Raw genomic sequence first — 23,134 nt, forward strand, 5'->3', positions numbered from 1 at the left:
AAAATGTAATTTTAATTAAGAACAAAATAGGGAATTGTGTTTTACATGACACATCGAATATAGGATAAGAAACATGTCAAGCAATTCGTCGTCAGAGTGATTTTGGCGTCAATATCAAACGTTACAAATGTAATAGATTGTTTAAAAAAGAATACAGAAAACAGTTAATACGTCAATTTGGCGGATTTGGTGGATACGTCAAAACTAGTTTAAATAAGTAATTTTCAATTGTTTGGTATACAAGTTGTTTTTAAGCTCCATTACAAATTTCGAAGGTTGGAGACAATAGTTTGATAATTGAGAATGTCAAACTGCGTTGACATTTCTACGTAAGGTTTGTCAATTCAACAGGAATCGTGTAACACCAGAACAACAACACTTATACTTTACTTTCACTTTCATTCATGTGACTTAACGCATGTAAATTATTTGTTTTTTTTTGACATTTTTTATGCCGACGAACCAGTATTCTTCAAGCATTGGAAGTTAATATTCAACCCACCATCAATTGCCGCTATAAAATGAAATTTATTTGAAAAAGTAGTCATGTCAATCATATTTAATAAAACCATTGATATCAATAATAAATGCATTCCAACAATATTTCTGTCTTGTATTAATTTACAATCGAAGTATCAGAAACCAGAACTTTTCAAAATTTGGATTTCATTCAAAATTCCAGCATTTCAAAATTTTTGGAAATGGTCGGAGCTTACAAAAATTATGACGTTCATCTTTAGTTGAGTTATTTAAGATTCAAAATGTTGTAAAAACCAATAACGTTGGAGTTTTGACTATGATTTTCTCAGAGTTTTTAAAATAAATTTTGAGACAAATTTTGTCAGAATGTTAGATTTTTAACCCAACCTGTTAGTTAAGATTTAATAAATGAGCAAATTTTTTGGGACAGCAACGGAATCCCGCTTTTAGATCCTAAAAAAAATATTACAAAATACAGTCAGCTCAATTACTGTTTTTTTAGACTTTCCATAAAAAAGTTATTGTAATGGTACGATTTGTCAAATTTAATATTTTGACATTTCTCGAAGTTTCAAGGTCCCTAGAGTAGAAATTAAAGATTTTTAGAAAGATGTCTGTGCGTGCGTGTGTACGGACGTTTGTACGTCCGTACGTTCGCGACGTTTTTTCGTCGTCCATAGCTCAAGAACCAGAAGAGATATCGACTTCAAATACATTTTGTTATACAGATAATAAGGCAGAAAGATGCAAAAAGGGCTTTCAAGAAAATTGCGTGGGTGTATTTTTTACCATAGCAGTTTTAAAATAGGTGAACATTTTGGTTAACCGTAAATATCTCACGAACCAAAAACGCTAGACCCTTGAATTAAATTGTATATTGTAACGTAATACGAAACAAATATATTTTTGGAAAAAAAATACAATGAACGGTTTTTTTATAAATCAAAAAAAATGAAAAACAAAAATATGTCGCCTCGAAAATTTTACGAATAAAAAATGATTTCATCTAAAAAAACAATTTTAAGCAACGAAAAATATTGTTTTTAACATTCAGAAAAAAATTTGAGAAAAATAGAATTGACAGTTTAAACAAAAATCCTAAACAAACAAAATAATAAAAGTTGGTAAAAATAGACTTTCGACTCGAATATCTTTTCAAAGCTTTGAGATATTGGCTTTAAACTAATTTTATCTTTCAAATTATATTGTTATAACATTCAGTAAAATTTTAAGAAAAATCAAATTGACATTTTTTTTACAAAATATAGAAACTTAAAAGAAAAATTTAACAATAGTTGGTAAAAATTGATTTTCGACTCAAATATCTTTTCAAAACCTTGAGAGTATGGCTTCCAGCTAATTTAAACTTATAAGAAATATTGTTTTCAACATTTGGTAAAATTTTGAGAAAAATCGAATTGACAGTTTTTTTTTTACAAAAAATACAAATCTAAAAAAAAATAAAACAAAACTAAAACTTGGTAAACATTTACTTATGACTCAAATAGCTTTTAAAAATTAAAAATATTGTTTTGAATATTCAGTAGTTTTTTTTATAAAAATGCAACAGTCCGTTTTTTTCATAAAAAAAAATAAAATCTACAAGAAATGGTACGCAAATTTGGTAATTGTTCGGTTATAAATATCTCTCAAATTAATTTCATTCATTCAATTTGTAAAAATTTAAGAAATGCTACCTAAATTAGTAAAAATTTGTTTTTGACTAAAAATCCATTAAAAAAAAAAACAAGATTTTCAAACTAAATTATTTCTTTATATTAAAAATATTGTTGGTTTTTTAAGTATAATTCAACTAACAAACTTTTTTAACCCAACACGAAAACCTACAAACTTTTTAGCAAAACAAATCGAAAAGACGGGATGGGAAGTTATCAGTGTGGGTCGCATCCCAGCCTCTTTTTATTTATTTAATATTTTATCACTAAACACATCCAAAGTTGAAAGTTTAGAAATTGTTTAAGATGGGAAAAACAGTTTTGGAGGATTGATTTGGAGATTTTCGAAACATTTTTGACATTTTTAAGATGTTTTACATTATCTTAAGAACGCACAAATACAAAATAACGATAGAATGTTTATACAAATGTTAAATAAATTCAGTTGTTCATACTTTTCCGAATTAATTTTAAAAAGTGTTGTGGTTCTATTTAAATCTTTTAGAGAATTCACAAGTAAATGTTACTTTCTTTTACCAATTTTATTTCTGCTAATTTATGTATATTTATATTTCTCTCAAAATCATGCAATTGTAAAATTTCTCAATATAAAAATTCTTAGAATTCTTAAAAATACTACCTACCTACTTATGAGTACTTTTCAACATAGTATATAGTTTCCTCTACAAAATGTTTCCACTCTGCCGCCTTCAACAACTTCACAAATCAAATTCATTTCATCGCGAACATTAATCCAAGTTTCCAATAAAAAAAAAGAGAATAATTCCATAAAATAAAAAACTTCCCTCCTTCTCCACCATCTTTGAGGTTAAATATAAAGGTACTCATAAAATCTAATTATGTCATTCCCAATTCAATGCAATAAATTTCGACAAACAAAACTTAAACTTACTCACGCTATCATCGATCGACGTACAAAATCAGAAATCAGATTTAATCAATTCGCTTCTTCATTTATTGCGTGTACTGATTCAAATTCAAAAAAGGCGCACAAAAAGAATTAGTAGTGTATAAATCAACGAAAAAGATGTACTACTTATATACTTAACGAAAAAGCCTTTACATTTACATTTACATTTCCAGGTCATTCAACACTCTTTTTAGTGTTTCTTGTTCTTCTTTTCTTTTGAAATATTTTTCAAAGAACAGCAAAACAACTACAAAAAAGAAGAAGCAAAGATATAGCCAATTTTTATTTTTGAAAATGTTCAACATTCAAAAACTAAAGGCGCTTCTTCCATAAATTAAAAAACGAAAATCGATCTAAATGCAATCGATCGAGATTGTTTCTGTTGTTACAAAATTCCAAAGAAAGATGAAGTACAAGAATAAAGTATATCAATCTTTTGCATGCAGCATTCAAGCATTTTTATATTTACTTTCAAAATGAAGGTGTACTCTACTATATCTATCTTTTATACCCCTTAGCCCGTAGGCCGAACCTACCTGCCTTCAGCTCTTATAACAAGCTAAATTGGAATAATCCAATATTTACACTCTAGAAACGATAAACCAAAATAAATCTCTCGAGACCGAGAGCAACTCCATTAAAAACGCTTAAAAGAAGAACCAACAAACGAACGAACAAACTAAGAAGTTATGTGGAATGCAAGACAAGTATCTATCAAAATGCTGCCGCAAAGCCGCACTGATGTTTGCCTGCTGGATCTAAATGTTTGTATAGAATGTGCAACTTCCTTTTCCCCTCGATATCTACTCAAAAAATAAAAAAGAAAGAACACAACAGACCCGACGAGATAGGAAGGAACAAATATAAAAAATTCCATCGGATCGGAACTGATCGCATTTAAAGAAAAAAAAGGAACAGAAAACAGAAGACCTACAAAAAAAAAATAAGTAAGGCAGACAAAGATTGCAAGACCGATTCTCGAATTGAGCCCAGATAAACGCTCATATATAGTCTGGGTGAAGGCAAGTTGTAAATTCTAAGAGCACTTCATGGGCCTTCTGCAGCCATCTTATATTCAATTTTTAAACGTTCAGCTGTACAATTTCATTGTTTGTGCTCGTAGTTTTAAACAGTCCTAGTTTTTAATTTTTGGCCTTTGGATGGTTCTAGAGTTTTCTAAAATACAAAATCTAAAAGTTCCAGGTCCTTGCACCCGCTGCACGTTACGAGTCAGCAAAGTTAAGGTTTTAAATACCGTCTTTAAAGGAATGTTTGTTCTCAATCTTAAAACTTACATTAGTTTCGTTAAGTTTCGTTCAATTGGATTTCAATTTGACAAGAAATAAAAATGTAAAATACTTAAATTAAGTTACAAAAATATAAATAATCACTTTCGTTAAGTTGCGTTCAGCTCTAATGCATGACATTAAGAGGTTTATGTTTCAAATATTTGTAGTAGGGATCATGTTTTAGACATTCTCAATGTAGTAATAAAAAAACCTGAGTAATTTGACAGCTTAGGGAGTTTTAGAACAACAAATTAATTGAACAACATTAATTTAAATTTTTATAATTAAACAAGAAGTGTTAAAAAAATTACTAAAATAGTAACGCTTAAAATAGCATTTCATCATCATCACCCGTTCAGAACACGGGAACCGGTTCTAGACTTATGCAACAAGTTTCTATATTTATCCCGATCGCGAGGCTTAGGGCGTTCTGTTCTACGTCATCTCCTCAAAAGCGTAAGCATTGTCTGTCACGCTGTCGGCTACCATACATTTATTATAGACAATTTGTTTAGCTCATTGGTAAAGATAAATAGACAAAAATTTCTCCATTTTTTCAAAATATTTGAATGTCATATAATTATAATTGCTTTCGTTAATTCTCGTTCAATATGGTTTTCGCGAAAATCAAAACGAAAAAAGTAGGTCAAAAATAAGAAAAATCAGTACTGTAAAGTTTCGATAAGTTTAATTTCAAGACGTTAAGAGATGTTTCTTTCAATTTTTTGTTATTATTGATTGATATAGATTTCTACGATTGAGGTTTAACATATTGACAACCTCTGTAAGGTAATGACTAGCTTAAGTCTGGCCCCCTAGAAAAGTCTAGAACAACAAATAAACTTTAATACAAGAATTACATTTTAAATTTATTTGGTAAGAAGGGACTAATAAAGTAATGATATGAAAATCATTTAGTATTAATAAAATCAATCAATGAAGCAAGATAAATAAGTTTCGTTAAATATTATGCATTTTGCTATTTCGCGTAAGATATAATAGTCTTGTTTACAAAGAAAAGAAGTGTAAGTATATTTTAGATCATAAATCTACAAAACAAATTTCGTCAAGTTTTGTTTTCCAATTAAATTTTTACATTTTTACAAGATTTCTCAGTTTGGCCGAATTTTGTTCAGTACCAATTTTGAAAATAAGGCATTTTTCATCTTTCCTTTTTAAATTTTTGAGAAGAAATAAATTTTGTCCGGCTTTAATTTTTCATAATTACTTTCGATAAGTTTTATTTAGTTTGGTATTGAAACAAAAATAGAGTTTCGCATCGTCAATTTATGTGCATATTTTAAAAAAGTGCTGCAGTTACCAGCTATTTGGCTAAATGGAAGATTGTGTTACATCAAAAATTAATAGGTAAGAGAACTAAGTTTCGTTGAGTTTTGTTCAGTTTTAAATTTGGACATTAAAAGCTGTCTGTCGCCAGTTTATATAAGTTTTGAGAGGAAATTGTTGTTTTTTCCGACATAATTTTACAATAATTAGTTTCGTCAAGTCTCGTTTATTTTGCATTTTCCACATACGAAATTCACTGTCCCATAGTATTATTTTTAGAGGTTGTGTAGTTACAAGCTTCTAAAAAAAAATAAAAAGAATAGAAAAAAAATTATTTATGTCAGAACAAAAACATTATAATTTCGTTTCGTTAAATTTCGAAGTTTAACAATTTTAATATTACGACAAATATATGTTTTAAAATAAAAAAGCAAAGGTATATTATTTCTCTCAGACAGTTTATCCTTTAATTTCGAAAGTTTTGACATCTGCTAAATACACCAATTCAGTGCATTTTAAGAAATATTACGGGAAGGAAATAGAAGAATAGAAGATTCGGAATTAAAGCATTTTATTCAAATTTTAACAAAGAATGATTTGTAATGTTTATTTAAGTTTTGACGTTTAAAGAAAACAACTGTCCTGCAAGAATTTTTACAATAAAAGTATAGTTTGTAGCCACAAAAAATATTAAAAATTAGTTACGCTGACTTTCGTTCAGTTGTGTTCTTCCAAGTAAAGAGCTCTTCCGTCATGAGTTTTGCACAAATTTATTTAATATAATTTAATATAATATTTTCAAGATCATAAAATCAAAATAAAAACTTTCGTCAAGTTTCGTTAAATGTTGCTATCACATTTAAGTTGTTTTTACTTCGTCAAAAATAATAACTAATTGAAAGAGAAATATAAAATCAATAAATTTAAAAAAGAAAGTGCCAAAAATTCTTCGTCAAATATACAACGTCGAATCTTCAACTATAGACATAGGTATTAAAAATTCTTTACGACTGCGCATTGTTGAATAAGTGTAGTGAGTATTTCTTTTTTTGTTCAAAAATCTTCTCTTGCATGACAAACATCTGCTCTTCTGTCTGCTGTCACTCCTCCTTATGCCGTTTGGTCTTTCCTCACCTCTGCCGGCCGTCGAAGACACCTCCACCTTACCTACCTTCAAGAACTTTAAAGTCGTTATCGTTCTTGGTCGTCGTCTTCATCGTCATCGTCATCTTGCACATGCATTAGAACCGCTCTTTTTTCGGTCGTTCTTTTTTTTTATTTTTATTTGAATTTCCTCATCTGCACTCGTTTAAATGAAATTTTTCTCTTGTTCTGGGTTTTGTTGCCGTTTTTATTGATGTTGAAGTTGTTGTTGTTTTTGTTGTTGTTGTTTGGTTAGTTCGTTTGCTCTGTTTCCAACCAAACACAATGACAGGTGGTCCTCTTTGATGGGGTATTTTGTTTTTGGACTCTCAAGATGGTTTATATTTATATAAAAATTTATTTGTAAGGTTCGTGTCTATGCACTTTATGCTTATTCATAAAAATTAAATGTTAAATGGTTTTTAAACCTGAAGTAGAAGAATAAAAATACAACAAAAAAAAAACCAAGAAGAAGAAAGACGAATGAGTTTTTCTTTCAAATAAATTATTTTATAGTGAGACTGGTCTTCTGGTGAGGGGAACTATAATATGGTAGAGGGAAATGTTCGTCGCATGTTCATTATTATTATTTTTTTAATAACGCAAAATTTTAGTATAGTTGAAATTAATTCTTTTCTTTTTTTTTATTTGAGAAAGAAACTTTTTAGGGAAAGAAAAAGTTTTGTACATCTTAATTAAGAAATTAATGTTTTATAGGCATAACAAACAACAAGCATTTAGGTAAGTTATGGCTTTTTTGTTTTTGATCACAAGTTGAAATTAAAAATGATTTGTAAGTTGATGATGGGAGAATTTTTTTGTTTGGAATTGTTATAGGTTTATAGCTAAAAACACTTGACATTATTAGCTAAGTCAGAGTGTCAAAATGGCTGTGAAGCAGAGCTCTGACATACAAATTCGGTCAATGGTCATCTTGTTCACATCATTATAGATCTTAGATTTCTTAAACGCAAGCATAATAACCGAAAAGGAATTGCCTATTAAAGTTGGTTCAAATTGGTTATAGCTATAGTCTCTTTTTAAACTTAAGTTTTGAGAGCAGAAAGTATAATTATTTGTTTAAGAATAATTGTTTAAAAATATGTAGCTATTTACTCAAAAATGTCTCTTTCCGTCAATTAATGTCTTTTGTATTTTTAAGTTTAAGTTACATTTTGGAATACTTAAGTTATTTAAAGGAACATATAAACTAAGTTCATTCATGGGAATTGTCACACCCGTCACAATATATTAGTTGATAATACCCAAACAAAATACATTAATATCTTGAAAAACTCCATAAAAAATGTTGTCAAAAATCTTCAAATCGTATTGAGTCATATTTGTAACAAAAACATATAGTTTTGTATATTAAATAATATTTTTCAACGTTTTATCTTATAAATGTATAATTTAATGAAATGTGTCACAACTGTTACACGATGGATTTTAAACTTATTTTTTTTTTCTAGTCAATCACTTAAAATATTTTTGTTCTGAAATATCTTCAGAAGGTATATGATAAGCTTCTCTGTCACATTTGTAACAAAAATATGTGGCAATTTTATTTAAATACAAAATTTCATTCAAATGAAAGTTAACTATAAGTAGAAATTTTGAAACCCAAGCGATCTGAAATTCATAACTTTGATCATCGTCACTTGAAATTGCATATAATGTCGAGATTAATATTCTTTGTTTATGAATATTGATTTAAATACACAGATTTCGAAATTAAAAAATATTGTGCTAAACTTTTTTTTAACTTTTAAACTGATTTTTAAAACCGAATTTACTAAATGTAAGGCCTTTTTGGAAATATTTACAAATTAATAAAAATTCGCTTGTAAAAAATTAAATAAAGTTAAGCTTAAAAATTGGATTCAACAGTATGAAAAAGTTCCATACCTTTCAACTTTTTATTACAAATTATTTCATCCATGGGAAATATATTTAATAATATTTAGTGCTTTATTTTTTTTGTAAATTTACAAATAAAATGTTTGTTTTTTTTTTGAAAATCGAAAAATCGATTTCTTTTACTTTAAATGGTCTGTGAAAACTCTTTAAATAAGTTGATTCCTACTACTAAACAGTCTTACTATAATACTCGTCCCTTTAAAAATGCCCATTAGTTTTCACTTGAGCCCAACTTCAGGTGTACTATAAAGTATCGAGATTCGTTCTTTAGCCGTACTACGCGAATGTTGAAAGCTTTACCATGCTCTTTTTTCAAAATCGCTTATAAGGTAAGACATGAGTCTTATAAAGTGTTGCAAGCCTTTACATTAATTTCGGAATTTGAATAAAAATTATATACGTAGATTATAAATTAAGCGGCCAATATTGTAATAAGCAACATTAAATTGTTGGCTAGTCACACATTCTAGTTTACAAAAGATTTCACACCTAAACAGTACAATTGGTAGTATTAGGGCCTTAGTTTAGTTTCGATCGGGAAGAATTTTCGAGTGACTCTTGAAGAAGGGGGAGACTTCCATAGACTTCAATGGAACTATTAAAGTGGTCATCCCAAGTGAAATCGCGATTGAATACTACTCCTAGGTTTCCAGAAGTGCTAACATATTCAATAGTTTCAACAGATTTAAACGCGATAGATCAAAGTTTTTGCGATAGATGGGGAGGGATGTTGATTTGACAGGGTTAAGGCGGAGATCGTCCTTTTTTGACCACTATGAAATGCGGAGCAGATACTCGTTCATTAAAGCTACGGCATCATTTGTATCCCCAAAAGGTCGACATATCAGGTGCTGCATGTCATCGACACAAAGATGAATTAAAAAATGTTTAGCAACTTGTGGTAACTCATTTATGTAAAGTGAGAAGAGAATTGGTCCAAGGATAGATCCCTGTGGCACTCCACTCAAAACATTGAGAAATGAGGACGAGTATCCATTGGCCACCACGCATTGTTGCCTTCCGCTGAGATACGAAAGAACAAGCTTACATGACTCTAAAGAAAACCCAAAATTAATTCGCAGCATTCTACAAAGAATTTAGTGGTTAACAGTATCAAAAGCCTTTGAATAATCTAACAGTGTTAACAATGTCCATTGCTATTCTTTTTTCATCAGTTCCAAAAACTATTTCGGATTTGCAGCTACGCCTAGGTCGGAAACCAGATTGACAGGTACTTAACAGCTTGTTGATTGTAAGATATTTTTGGATCTGCCCCAGAATATTTTTTTTTCAAACACGTTCGAAAGAAACGGAAGAATGGCAATCGGCCGAAATTCTGTAGCAGTACCTCTTTGCTTTTTGGGTATGGGAATAACCTTAGCCTTCTTCCATTCTAAAGAAAAACCTCAAGTAGTCAATATGCTGTTAAATATGTAGGTTATATAGCGCAGCATATATGGAAGCAGTTGTCTCAAGAACTTATGGTCCATTTGGTCCAGGCCTGTAGCATAAGATTTTATCGATATTATTACCTCTACAATTTCTTCCTCTTGTATTCTTATAATACTCAGAGAGCTGTTGATAGCAGTTGGTTCCTCCTCAGTAAGGGAATGAACGGGTGAAGCAACGTTTAAGATCATGGACGTAAGTTTTTTGTTGAGTGCATCTCAATCGACGTTATCAACAGGCTTTTTAGACTGTTTGCCAATACCGATTTCACGCAGGTTTTTCGATAATTGTTTGCCATAATAAAGTCTTTTTGCCGTTCTGACCATTACGACAATTTGTATTTCAATATTCAAGAAAAGGCCTCTGAAAATTTTGAAACACAGAGGTTTTTGAGGAACTTAAAAAAATTGTCACAAAAAGTATTAAAGATTTAATTATATTAAAATCTTGCAATAGTTATACATACGAAGTTTTGATAAAAAAAAAACTGAAATTTTGAACATTTTTTAATGTTTTTTCAATGTTTTTATAATTTTGAGGCTTCCAAAAAATTCAAGTAACAAATTGATGGTTTTTTAAAGTATGCATTTTTGATATTCAAATTCTTCGATTAAAAAAAAAATGTTTTCTTTAAATCCACATTTTCACACATTTTTCAATTTAATTTTTAAATATTGATTTTTCAATACATAAAATCAGTTTTAAAATTAACTGCAAACAAACAAATTTGAGTTTTCTAAAGGATTTTTTTTAAATTTAAATGTTTACAAGATTTTTTCTAAATTTCAATTTAATTTTTGTGATTAAAATGTCGATATTTTTATTATTGCAAAATGAATTATAATTCATTTTTTAATATTTTCCGATGTTTCAAAATTAAAAAAGTTTTCTATTTGTTTCTAATTTTTTAAATTAGAAATTTTGTTCGGAAAATTAAACTATTTCAGAAAAATGCTTCCCATCAATTTTTTCCGCCTATTAAAAAGTTTTACCATGATACTTGCGCCTTTAAAAATGCCCATTAGTTTTTCGCTTGAGCCCAACTTCAGACGTACTACAAAGTATAGAGATTAGTTTTTTAGCCGTACTACGCGAATGTTGAATACTTTACCACGCTCTTTTTTTCAAAATTTGTATTTAAATATTCAAGAATTTTAAAACCAAATGTACATCGACATTCTGTTCATTAACGAAATTTGTACCTTTTGTAGATAGCTAAGTTTTAACAAAAATATGAGCCCCATCTTTTTGACCTTTTGACAATAAAATTCTAAACGTCTTCAAAATTACTTGCTCTCAATTAAGTCTTCATATACGAATTTATCGTTCCTTTACTTTTTGTCGTCCGACATAAACACATTCAGAATCAGAATTTTATGATTTTTAATCCAGGACTTTTAATTTAAGGACATTTTCAATTTATCAACAATTGTGGTCCCATACCAAAAACTGGTCATTGAAGTAAAAATTCCACTATTTTTGGAACACAATCCCTTCATGTTTTACTTTTTCTTCCTTTGAACAACAAAAATGTCACTTTGAAATGTCATTCGGACGCCATTTGTAAAAATTATGAAATTTATAATACATATGCATATTTTGTTCTCTTCTTGGTCTTAATGGAATTTTTTCATTGTTCAAGGATTTATCGTTGCTTATTTTTGCAATCTTCATGTCTTATAAATTTCTTTAATTTCTTCTACCGTATTGAATGATTCAAATTCCATTGAAATTTTCTCATATTTTCTACATCCGAATCCTTGAATAGCAAATACATAACTGTATCGTTTCTGTCGGTGGAATTTTCCCACACTATACAATTTCTCACTCAGCAAATCTTTCGAACGTACCCACCCAAAAATGTTTCTCAAACAATAGATAATGTTTTGGAATTTTTTCTTACTTTTTAAGCCGAACAAAAACCCTCGCACATGCAATTCTCGTTAAATTCTCATTAGATACGGATACATCCTCTCATTTAACAATAATTTTAGCCTTTTTCTTAGTCTCTCTTTTGCACTTTCATCCATCGATTAGGGAAGGATTCTGGAAACATCTTTTCTGTCACCTTTCCCATCAAAAGGCATAATGAAGGGAGGAACAGATCTGCCTGAGATACACCACCTGCTGTTTGCTGAAAATTAAGAACCAAAACCGACGACGACGCTGAAGCACATAAAAGGACCTGAGTTATCCTTACGCCTGGAAAGTGATTCAAGCTGATATCTTTTAGATGCACCTCTACTAAAGAGTACTTGTTTCTGCCTAGAGAAAAAAAACACTAGAAAAGATACTCGCATCGAAAAAGAATCTAAAAACTGATGCTTTGATTTTCAAGAAATCTATTAAGGATCTATTGGTAGGAGCAACAACACAAAAAAGGACAAACAAAATTGCAAGGTGTTGTGTTTGGTAGAAAATTGAAAAAAATCTAAACTAAAATAAGAGGGAAAGGTTGTATTCCTTTCCAATTGTTACAGTTTCACCAGGTGATGGAAGTGGATTGGTGGAATCCATATTTTCATTTGAAGAGCTCGTATCAAGTCTTCACGGATTGATGGGTTTTCATCATAACACCAGGCCGTTTTCCAATTTCATTGTTAAAGTTGTACTTGTTGTTTTTTTGTTGTTGTTCTTCTTCTTCTTCTTGTTACTGTTGATGTTCTTGTGGTTGTTGCTTTTGTTGTTGTTAGTAAGTTAGTTAGTTGAGTTGGCCATTCTTGAGCTTGGTTATGGAAGCGTTATACCTGGTTGGATGGTTGCTCTCTTATTGTTGTTAACTGTTGGCATGTGTGTTTTTAATGTTTTTAATCATTCGTTTTATATTGAGTGGCATGTCAGCAGCAGTAGAAGCAAAAACAACAACAAAAACAAGTGAAAAAGAAGAAGAGGCAGAAAAAAAAAGAAGTTATGACAACAAAAACAACAGCAGTAGCAGTAGAAGAAGTAGAAGAAGCAGCACCAGCAGGCAGCAGGTACAACAGCTTTTTCAGGTATGTGAAGCATGTTGTTGCAGCAACAGCCAGCAACAGTCCAACAACACAAAACAACACAACACGGTACTGCATCAGCACAGTACTCAAATAACTCCTTGCCTGAGGCGCTTCTGTGAAACCATATTACAAAAGGGAACACAATGGTGGTGCTGGCTGTGGAACTGGAACTGGTACTGGTACTGCTCAATATCCACTATATTCGCTAACTTGCCAAAAGAATGGAACTACAAGTATTCAATCGTCCTCTCTCTTCTCTGGAAGATGTTTAAGGTACCTGATGGTATACTTGTAATATATGTAGGTACTTGGACTTGGAGTAGAATAAGAAGTAAGACCATCAGGTAGACTTAGAAGAGTCAATGGCAGCCGGACAGCATGCCACATTCTCTCATGGTTATGGTTTTTTTTTTTCTTTTTTTGTGGTTTGGCTTTCGTCTTTCGTTTCTTGAAGACACCATCACCGCTTTGCACCATCGCACCATGGAAGGTAAGTCGTGGTCTTTGATGATGACGATGATGATGATGATGGAGTAAAGAGTAAACTACGTTTAAGTCCATGCTCAGTGGTAAAGATCAGAATGGGTATTTAAAAAAATATATACATATCAGCCAGACGGTTCACAGATTGAATGGGAGGAAAAGAGATCGAAACAAAACAATTTGTGGACTTAGTGCCCCTGGTCCTGTTACCATTGTGAAGCATATGGTCTAAGATTATTTTTATGAACGAAAAAGAAGGATCATCGTCATCATCGTCATCATCAACATTAACATTGTCGTCGTCTTTACCATAGTTCTTGCTGTTGTCGTCATTATTGAGGGTTCAATGGAAATGTGGTACATTTTTTTTAAAAAACGCGTTCGAAGACATTTTTATGGAATAAATTCCATATGGCTTTAGAAGGTTTTCGTTTTATTTTGCAGAAAAATGTGCAATGGGAACGAGCAAAAAGAATTCTTGAGAGAAGAAATTGCGTGTGGCCATATCACAGAAGGAGTCTTCTTATAATTTCTACTATACGTGATAAAATTGAAATTTTTCAATGAATGTTTCAGGCATACATATTAATTTGTTCATTTTACTTCCAGGAAGTTTGGGAATGCAATCGTTTGAGTGAGTTTTTGGAAAGTGACAGAAGAATTTATGACTTTGTAGTGTATACTTTCTAAATTCAGTGTTTGAAGAACTAAAATAAAGAATTTGTGCAATATTTGTTTCAGGGCTAACGTTGTTAAGCCTCTTAATACTTAATAAAAAAGATTTATCTTTAAAACGATTCTGAAAATTTTGAACCAAAAAGATTTTTGAGAAACGAACAAAAAGTATTAAAATCTTACAATATATAAATTTTTGATCAAACAAACTGACATTTTGAATATTTTTTAATGTTTTTTCAATTTCGAGTCTCATAAAAATTTCAAAACACCAAATGGATGATTTTTTTTAAGTTTGCATTTTTGGTACTTCGCCTGAAAAAAACTATTTTTTTTTCTTCAAAACTACATTTTCACATATAAAAAATTTTGAATAAGGCAGAAAAATGCAGAAAAGGTTCTCAAGAAAATTGCGTGAATGTTTTTTTTTGCCATAGCAGTTTAAACAAAAAGGTGAAAAATGTGGTTAACCCTAAATATCTCACGAACCAATGACGCTAGAGACTTAAATTGAATTTTGTATTATATATTGTAAAGTGATACCAAACATATATATTTTTGGAACAAAATGCAATTACACGTTTCTTAATAAATAAAAAAAAAAATTCAAAAAAAAATTCGTCACCTTGAAAATTTAACGAATACAAAAATATTTCATTTCCAAAACAATTTTGTGCAACGAAAAATAACGTTTTTAATATCTGGTAAAATTATAAGAAAAATCGAATTGAAAGTTTTATTAAAAAAAATAAAAACTCAAACGAAAATTTAACAAAAGTTCGTAAAAATTGATTTTCGACTTAAATATCTTTTCAAAACTTTTAATTATGGATTCAGAGTAATTTTAACTTGTAAGAAATATTGTTTTCAAAATTCTGAAAAATTAAAAAAAAAATCGAATTGAAAGTTTAAATTATGGCTTCAAACTAATTTTAACTTGTAAGGAATATTGTTTTTCGACACAAATATCTTTTCCAAACTATGAGATACTGGCTTTAAATTACTTTTATCTTTTAAAAAATATTGTTGTCAAAATGCAGTAAAATTTTGAAAAAAAAATCGAATTAACAGTTTTTTTACAAACATACAAATCTTACCGACTCAAATAACTTTTCAAAAATTAAAAATATTGTCTTCAAACTGTTTTTATTCCACAGAAAATATTGTTTTCGATTTAGTAGTTAGTAGTTTTTTTTATTTGAATCCAAAAGTGCGTTTTTCATAAAAAAAAAATCTACAAAAAATAGTACGAAAATTTGGTAAAAATTGAAAGATTAATTTCATTCATGCTATTTTTAAAAATTTTTAAAATGCTATAAAATTAGTAAAAATTTGTTTTCGACTAAAAATCTTTAAAAAAAAAATGATTTTCAAACTAAACTATTTCTTTATATGAAAATATCATTAATTTTAAATTGTTTTAAAAATAATTCACCTAACAACTTTTTTAACCCAACACGAAAATTTACAAACTTTTAAGCAAGACAAATCGTTGGGTCGCATCCCAGCCTTTTTTTTAAATTAAATATTTTGTTTGGACAATTACACTTTTTTTCAAAATTCGTACATACATATATTTAAAAAAAAAACTCCGTTATTTACTTTTTTCCAATATTTAAAATGAGCTTACCTAGAAAAGCCAGACAAAAGTTCCAATTTTTGGAGTCTTTGTCATATTTTCAAAACTTACATATTTTCAAATTGATAATTACTTAAAAGAAAGTTTTTATTTTTTTTTTTGTTCAAAATGCCTGCCCTGACAATTTTACCTTGTACCTTACTGTAGATTATTGAAAAATAAGTTGCTAGTTCTTAGATTTAAATCAAATATGATTAAAAAGTTTAAACCCTACTTAAGTCCTCAGCCAAAGGGTCAACAACGGTGGTATGAAAACTACACTTAAAACCAATAAAGTTTGGACTTTATGGAACTTAAATTTACATACCGTATAGGACCATTATGAGAACAACCTTGTCCCAAAAAAAATTCTTATTTCCATTTGACACGTACCTGTCGTTAGGAACAATTTAAAATTAATTCCAAATATCTCCGTGACTTGATGATTTCTTTATCCACCGGATCAACCTAAAACCAGTAAACGAGGACCTTTGAATTTTGTCACGCCATCCAATTTCTCAACCCCTTCTCTTTCTCTCTCTTAGACGAATTTTCTCATCGGAAAAGTATCTCACTCTCAAAAAGGCAGACATATTAATTATTCTATTGCATAAAAACATGACAAAATAATATTTTCTCTCTTTTATTATGTTATAGGCCGGCTTTTGCTCTCGACACGGCGACGACCCCATAAAGTCCTTGTACTGGTATAATTTACCCTGCTATAAACATATCCTTTAATTGTCCGTGCAAAAAAGAAAGAAAAATATTTAATTATACCTAAGCCAAGGTCGAAAGGTTGGCCTTAGAATTACACTATTTTGTGTACTAATTGTGCCGTTTTATTGCTATGCGTGGCATGAATTTGTTTAATTAAATCCGAAAGGTCGCACCAAAATGACACACAAATAAAATCCCTATAGCTCCATATATGTCCTACATGTCTACCCTTCCATTGAAACCATTGTTTCCCCCACGACGAGCACTCTCTTCCTCCATTCAAATCTGCCAACTTCATATATCTCACAAGGACTGGGTTAATTCTTTAGTAATTAAGTCATTCGGAAGGAATTTTCTCGCCTATTCGAAGGCAGCAGCACGGTGGCGTACGGAGGCGGCAACTCAGCGCCACTCCAAGTGTAGGTATGAACGAGTGTACCATAAGTACGACGACGACGACGTTGCTAGCTGCAAAAATTCCTAAGTGCGCCAAAGACACAAAAACAGAGAAAACGAGGAGGAAAACTCACGCAATTTTCCGTCAATTTTCGGGAAATATCTATCTGTCTAGCTATCTGTTGGGGAGTGGTGAAGGCAGCAGAGGCAGAACCGACGCGACGACGTCGATGGGTGCTTGGGTGCTCGAGCGATGACATTTGCTGAATGGAGTGTTAACGCGCCGCGCCATGCCGCGACGCCATCGTCGTTGTTGGCGGTGAATGTGATTTTTAGGCCAAGCACCACTCTTCGTCAAATGGCAGTGAGAATCTTTGTGTCTTTTTTCCCTTCTCGCTCCATAGACACATAATCCTGTGCACTTTGTGTGTTTGTCTTTTTCTGTTTTTATTTTATTCACTGGCAATAAAATAAGATTCACAATAAATCACCCGGCGGCGGCAATGGCGGCGCTGGCATCAGCATAGAGATAGAGAGTGAGAAGCCGCCATCCACCTCGTGCCACCACTACCGAGCGACTAGAAAGAAACCCCCTTAGTAGAATCAACTATCCTGCCAGACAACTCTGATGAACATGACAACTATCACGACCACGAAGACTACGACGACGAGAGGACGAAGAAAGCTAAACGATGATGGAACTCGCTTCTGGCCAAAAACAACCAAGAAGCTAAGGAAGGAGCTATGTACATGCAATCGTCTTCATCTTCGCCTGCCTTGCTGCTCCTTGCTGCTGATGGCTATAGGACGAGACCAGACGATATCCAAAGTATAAGTATGGGTAAGATGGTATCTCCTGCTCCACACTTTGTGAGCGGAATAATACGAGTATCCATCCGGGTGTGTAAATTTCTTTTTCCTGGCTAGTTTCATTTTTGTTCTCTTTCACTTTTTGTGTCTTCCCGCATTTTATTTTGGAAACCTGCCGGAAGAATATCTATTTTTCAGACAGCGAGCAGACTGAAAGGAATTTCTATGCTTTTTACTTCATATTAAAATAAAAAGAAAAGGAAAGAAATTTTGCTTAGTTTTGTGTAGGTTGTTAGGTTTAGAGGGGGCAGAAAACTAGAAAGGGATTTCCTGGATATTTTTGTTATTGTGACCACATCACTTAACTCAATTTAGTCCATACAGCCAATCCCGGTAGAAGGGAAAAGTATGTCCATTTTGCAAACGATTATTCTATACTTGATTGGAAAATTCTGGAATAGGGTTGGTCAGGGAAACAATTTTTGACGTGGGATTACATCATACAAAGGAAAGTAAATTAGGAACACAAATGAGTCACTTGGGTGGAATACTTTTCTTTTGAAAATGTTTGTGATTTTCTTTCTCATAAGTATGTGTCAAAAACATACTTGACATCAGAGTTGGGAACAAACTGAATTCAAATAAATTCAATTGCAATTACTTATAATCTCCATACACTCTTTAATTACTTTAAAATTGAATTGAAGAATTTAAATTACTAATTACACGTAATTGAAATGCGCCAATTACTAGCAATTAAATTATATAAATTTAATTGAAAACAAAAGTAATGATCAAAAAATCACTAATGATTACCTTTCCGAGCAATCATTACACAAAAATGAAATTAAAAAAAAGGCTGGATTGCGACCCACACTAATAACTTCTTATCTCTTCTGTTGATTGTCTTGTTTAAAGGGTTTGTAGGTTTTGTCAGTCCTATTATTTTAAAAAGTTTAAAAATTACCAACAATATTTTGCATAGTTTGATTTCAAAATCTATTTTTGTTAACTAGATTTTTAGTCAAGAACCCATTTTTACCAATTTTAGTAAAATTTCTTTAAACAAATTATTTCTTATATAAACAAATACAAATTGGATAAATGAAAATAATTTAAAGTCAATTTCTTCACAATTTTTTGTTCTTTTTTTTGTAGATTTTATTTTTTTTTTTATGAAAAAACTGACTGTTGGATTTATATAAAAATTTTACTGAATGTTGACAACAAAATTTTTAAAAAGTAAAAATATTAATTACGAAAAGTAATCGTCATTTCTCAACTCTTCTTGAAATGCCTTTTTCAGTTAAATACATTGAAAAATAATTTGAAGTTTCTAAGAAAAATAATTTGTATATTTCAAATTTTTCTATCAAACTGGTATCAAGTGTCAAAAAATTTTACAGTCATCAAACGAAATAGATACAAATTTAAGTTTCAGATATTAAACACTAAGACTGTCAAACGAAAAGGGAATAGACCTGGGAAACTTTGGTGAGACTTTTGGATAATTACCTTTATATAAGTTCGGGTTTGGTGTCTGTTTTTATTCATATTCAAACGTCTTTTCAGAAAAAAAGTTTAGTCATAAATCATTTCAAATTCTTCAACAAAAAACAAAATATGAGCACCAATTAAACATAACTCGGAACTGATTTTTCGATTTAACCCTATTTTATAGATCTGAGTCATTTGAATATTTTGGATTAGTTAAAGATTCTAGAACAAGTTCATCCTACATTCTTATATTGATACGGTTTTTATATATAATAAATCAATGCACACGTTTGCGAAGGTGGATTTTTTTTATTTATTTCTTGTTTGTAAAATTTGTACTTTTATTACTTTTGTTTTATTACTAGTTTTATTATTTGTTTTATGTTCCAATTAGTATCCTAATAATGACATAAATCTGACATTTAGATGTCCACATTTGGAAAATTGGTACAGAAAGAATTTTAAACCTTTTAATTTTTTAATGTGATCTTTTAGAAGTTTCTATTTTTTATTTGGCGGTGACTTTGACATTCCATAAGTGAGCATCATGAAGTTCCGCATTTTAAAAGACGGATAAGAACACAAACCTTCACGCTTCTAACTTTGCCAAAAAATAATAACAATATGTAGTTTCTAAAAATCTGATTGAAAAGGTACACTGTGGCGTATGTGGAATATTATGTTTGATAAAATAATTTTAATTTTTTTTAAGTTCGTTGTCTCGAAAATGGGCCAAAATTTATTAACAAAATTCAAAGGCGAAATGCATATTTATGAAAACTTAAAAACTGCATACGAAAAATTTATAGAGATATTTATTTACCAAATTAATCTCAAACGGTTTTTAAAACATTAAGGTTTTCCAAAAATAGAAATATGCAATACAATTTTAAGGCACTGTAGTACTTTGAAATGTGGGGTAAAGTTCAAAATCGAATTTGGACTTTATTTTAAGGCTCTGTGTAATAATGGCGCAGCAATGTTAAAGCTTTTCCTTCACAACTTCAAGCAATGCAACTTCATCTTGTTTGAATCACTTCTCTGCTATATCGATGTTTTTAAGTTTTGACTACCGAGAGTCGATTATAATCTCTAAAACCATGGACGAGAATTTCTTTTTCGTTTGTCAATTGAGGAATCATCACTACTTTGAAAATATAATAGTTTGTGTGGTCGTGTCTTACATATTTTCAAAAATCCTTTCTAAGTACTTATTGCGTCTCGAAAAATGTACTTCGTGATTTCGTGTTACATTTCATACTTCACATTGAGGATTAAAACTAAATCAGTGCAACTGATTTGTAGGAAGGATAAGGAAGCCTCACACATAACGTTCATGTTAAAAGGTTAAAAGGGGTTAAAAAGTAAAACACACAAAAAGAAATTAAGTTAAGACTCTTTAAAAGAGCAGTGATTTAAGTAACCCCTAATTTGTTTTTCCAAAACTTTGAACAATTGAACTGCATATACTGCGTGATGCATAACTTTACTATAAACTCACATTAAATTTATGAGACTCGCGCTTTTGCACGTATAGCCATAAAAATCTATACATATATGTACATCGTTTTTAGTATAACGAAAAAAGATACCACCACCTGCTTATTGGATCAAATTACAAGTAGTGCCAAATTGATAAATTGAGGGAACCAAACACTTTTAACCTCATATCGAATCGATTTTGACAACGATCGTTATACGATGGCTATCAATTCAATCAACTTCATTTTTGTGTATCGATTTGGCGGGACGGTTTCTGTCGTCGTCGCGTGCGTTCAAATATTTTACATTTTTATATTCATCTTTTAGATACATTTATGTGGGTAAGGTTGTTTGCTATATATGAAGAACCTAGGTCAAAAAAAAAGTACCACGAGGTCATCATGCAGAAAGCAGAGCAGTAAAATAGGAAGAATATATCCAAACAACCGGCAAAAATATAAAATAATCCACTGACGACATCATACGAGGTTACCTAACTTAAAAGGTGGGTGACCGTTTTATTACACCTACTTTAGCAACGGCGGCGGTGGTGCTGCCGACGACTGACGCACTGTCAGTAACGGCGTCGCGTCGTCGTCGGCTTCGACAACTATGGCGGCAATGGCGGGTTTTATAAGAACGGCACAACAAACGAAAAAGAAAAATAAATGCGAGTTTATGTACCTTTCCGTTTATTACACGAAAATTTTTGAAACGAGAAAAACGTAAACAAAAGGTGTGGTTATTCCAATGAGAACAATAGATATGGAAAAAAACACCCCGAGGACAGGTGGTGCGAGTTTGAGTGCGAGGCAGAACGCAAGAATGGAAGAATTCAGAGCTCGAAGGTGGTGATGATGATGGCGGCAAAAATTGGAATAGGTCGCCAAAAAAAAACACCAAAAACACTAGGAAAAGATAGGTAGGTAGCTATAAATAGGCCCAGTAGGAAATTTCAAAAAACTCATCGGTGAATCACCAACTTATTCCTTGGTGAATGGAAGCTACACCCCATGAAAACATGGTGAAAACATCAGTGAAATTAACATGGGGATTGGATTGGCGTTCACCAAGTTGTGAATTTCATGGTGACTGTTCAGAGAGGAAATCACCAAGCAAGTGCATTTGGTGTATTCCAAAGTGAATTGTAGTTGATGAAAAATACCGCGAATTCACACCGGGGAAATCACTGGGTTAGTGGAGTTGCTGATATACTTGTGTACTTTACATTGGTGAAAAATGTGATGAATGTTCACCAAGGAATTCACTTTGCAAAATTGAACGCCTTTTTCATAAATGAATATTGACCAGTGGTTTCCTTAGGGGAGCCAATGGAACTCATTCACTAATGCAAATTGACCTGGTGAAAAATGTAGTGAATGTGCATAAATGAAGTCAATCATGTTTTTATTATCGAATTATTTTTTACTCATACCTAAATCTTTGGATACAAATATTAAAAAAAAAAACAGCCATGTAAATTTTTATGATTTTATTGAAAAAAATGCTGCCAATGTGCAGATTCCATTTTTTAGCTGCTCCGTGGTGACACACAAACTTTTAATGTCCGCTCTCATTTCGTCTATCATATCTTGTTGATTCTATACAAAATGTAAAGCAGATATATAGAAATTTAATTTAATAAAATAATAATAGTTATAATTACCGTTTTCTTAAAAATCTGCCTTGGCTGCTTTGTGGGTGAAAATTCAATGGAGTCCATTGCCGACTGTTTAGATCCGGAAGCCTTTAAAAAAAGAGCAATAAAATAGGATTAGATAATTGTAGAAAGGGATTTGTAATTTAAATGAAATTACCTGAATATTTTCCTTGTCCATTTGAACACAATTACCTACCAATTTACCTAAATATTCACTTTTTTACGCTTATAATTTATTTTCTAAACTCTTTTTAATAATTTTAAGCTTTACTCACTTGTTGACACTATGAACAATGGAATTCAACTGAAAAACAGTTTCTCGAAAAAACAACAATGCTTTCAAAACAAATCACTTACCCCGAACACTGTGCGTTGTTGTTGGAAATAACTTTGTTTCTAAGCAAACCAGGCAGAGGATCGCGAATCGAAGTTTTATGATATGTAAAAAACCCGAACATTGCAATCCTTCAACCATGCGTCGCCATCACCGTCGGTCGTTGTTGTTGGAAATAACTTTGTTTCTCGAAGCAAACCAGCTGACGAACGGGAACTGCAATTTTTTATTGTATGTAAAAAACCCGAGCATTGAAATTCTAAAACTGAAGCCAATCTCCGTATTATTCAG

The 23,134-nt window shown here is 31.0% G+C and overlaps 1 protein-coding gene across 1 annotated transcript in view; it reads right to left on the bottom strand.

The window, feature by feature from the left end:
• LOC129952832 (protein Star) overlaps positions 1-23,134 on the bottom strand; it is a 90,828-nt gene that overhangs the window by 34,228 nt on the left and 33,466 nt on the right. The gene's annotated exons all lie outside the window — the stretch shown is intronic.

Source organism: Eupeodes corollae, chromosome 3, assembly GCF_945859685.1.
Source record: "Eupeodes corollae chromosome 3, idEupCoro1.1, whole genome shotgun sequence".
Classification (NCBI taxonomy): Eukaryota; Metazoa; Arthropoda; class Insecta; order Diptera; family Syrphidae; genus Eupeodes; species Eupeodes corollae.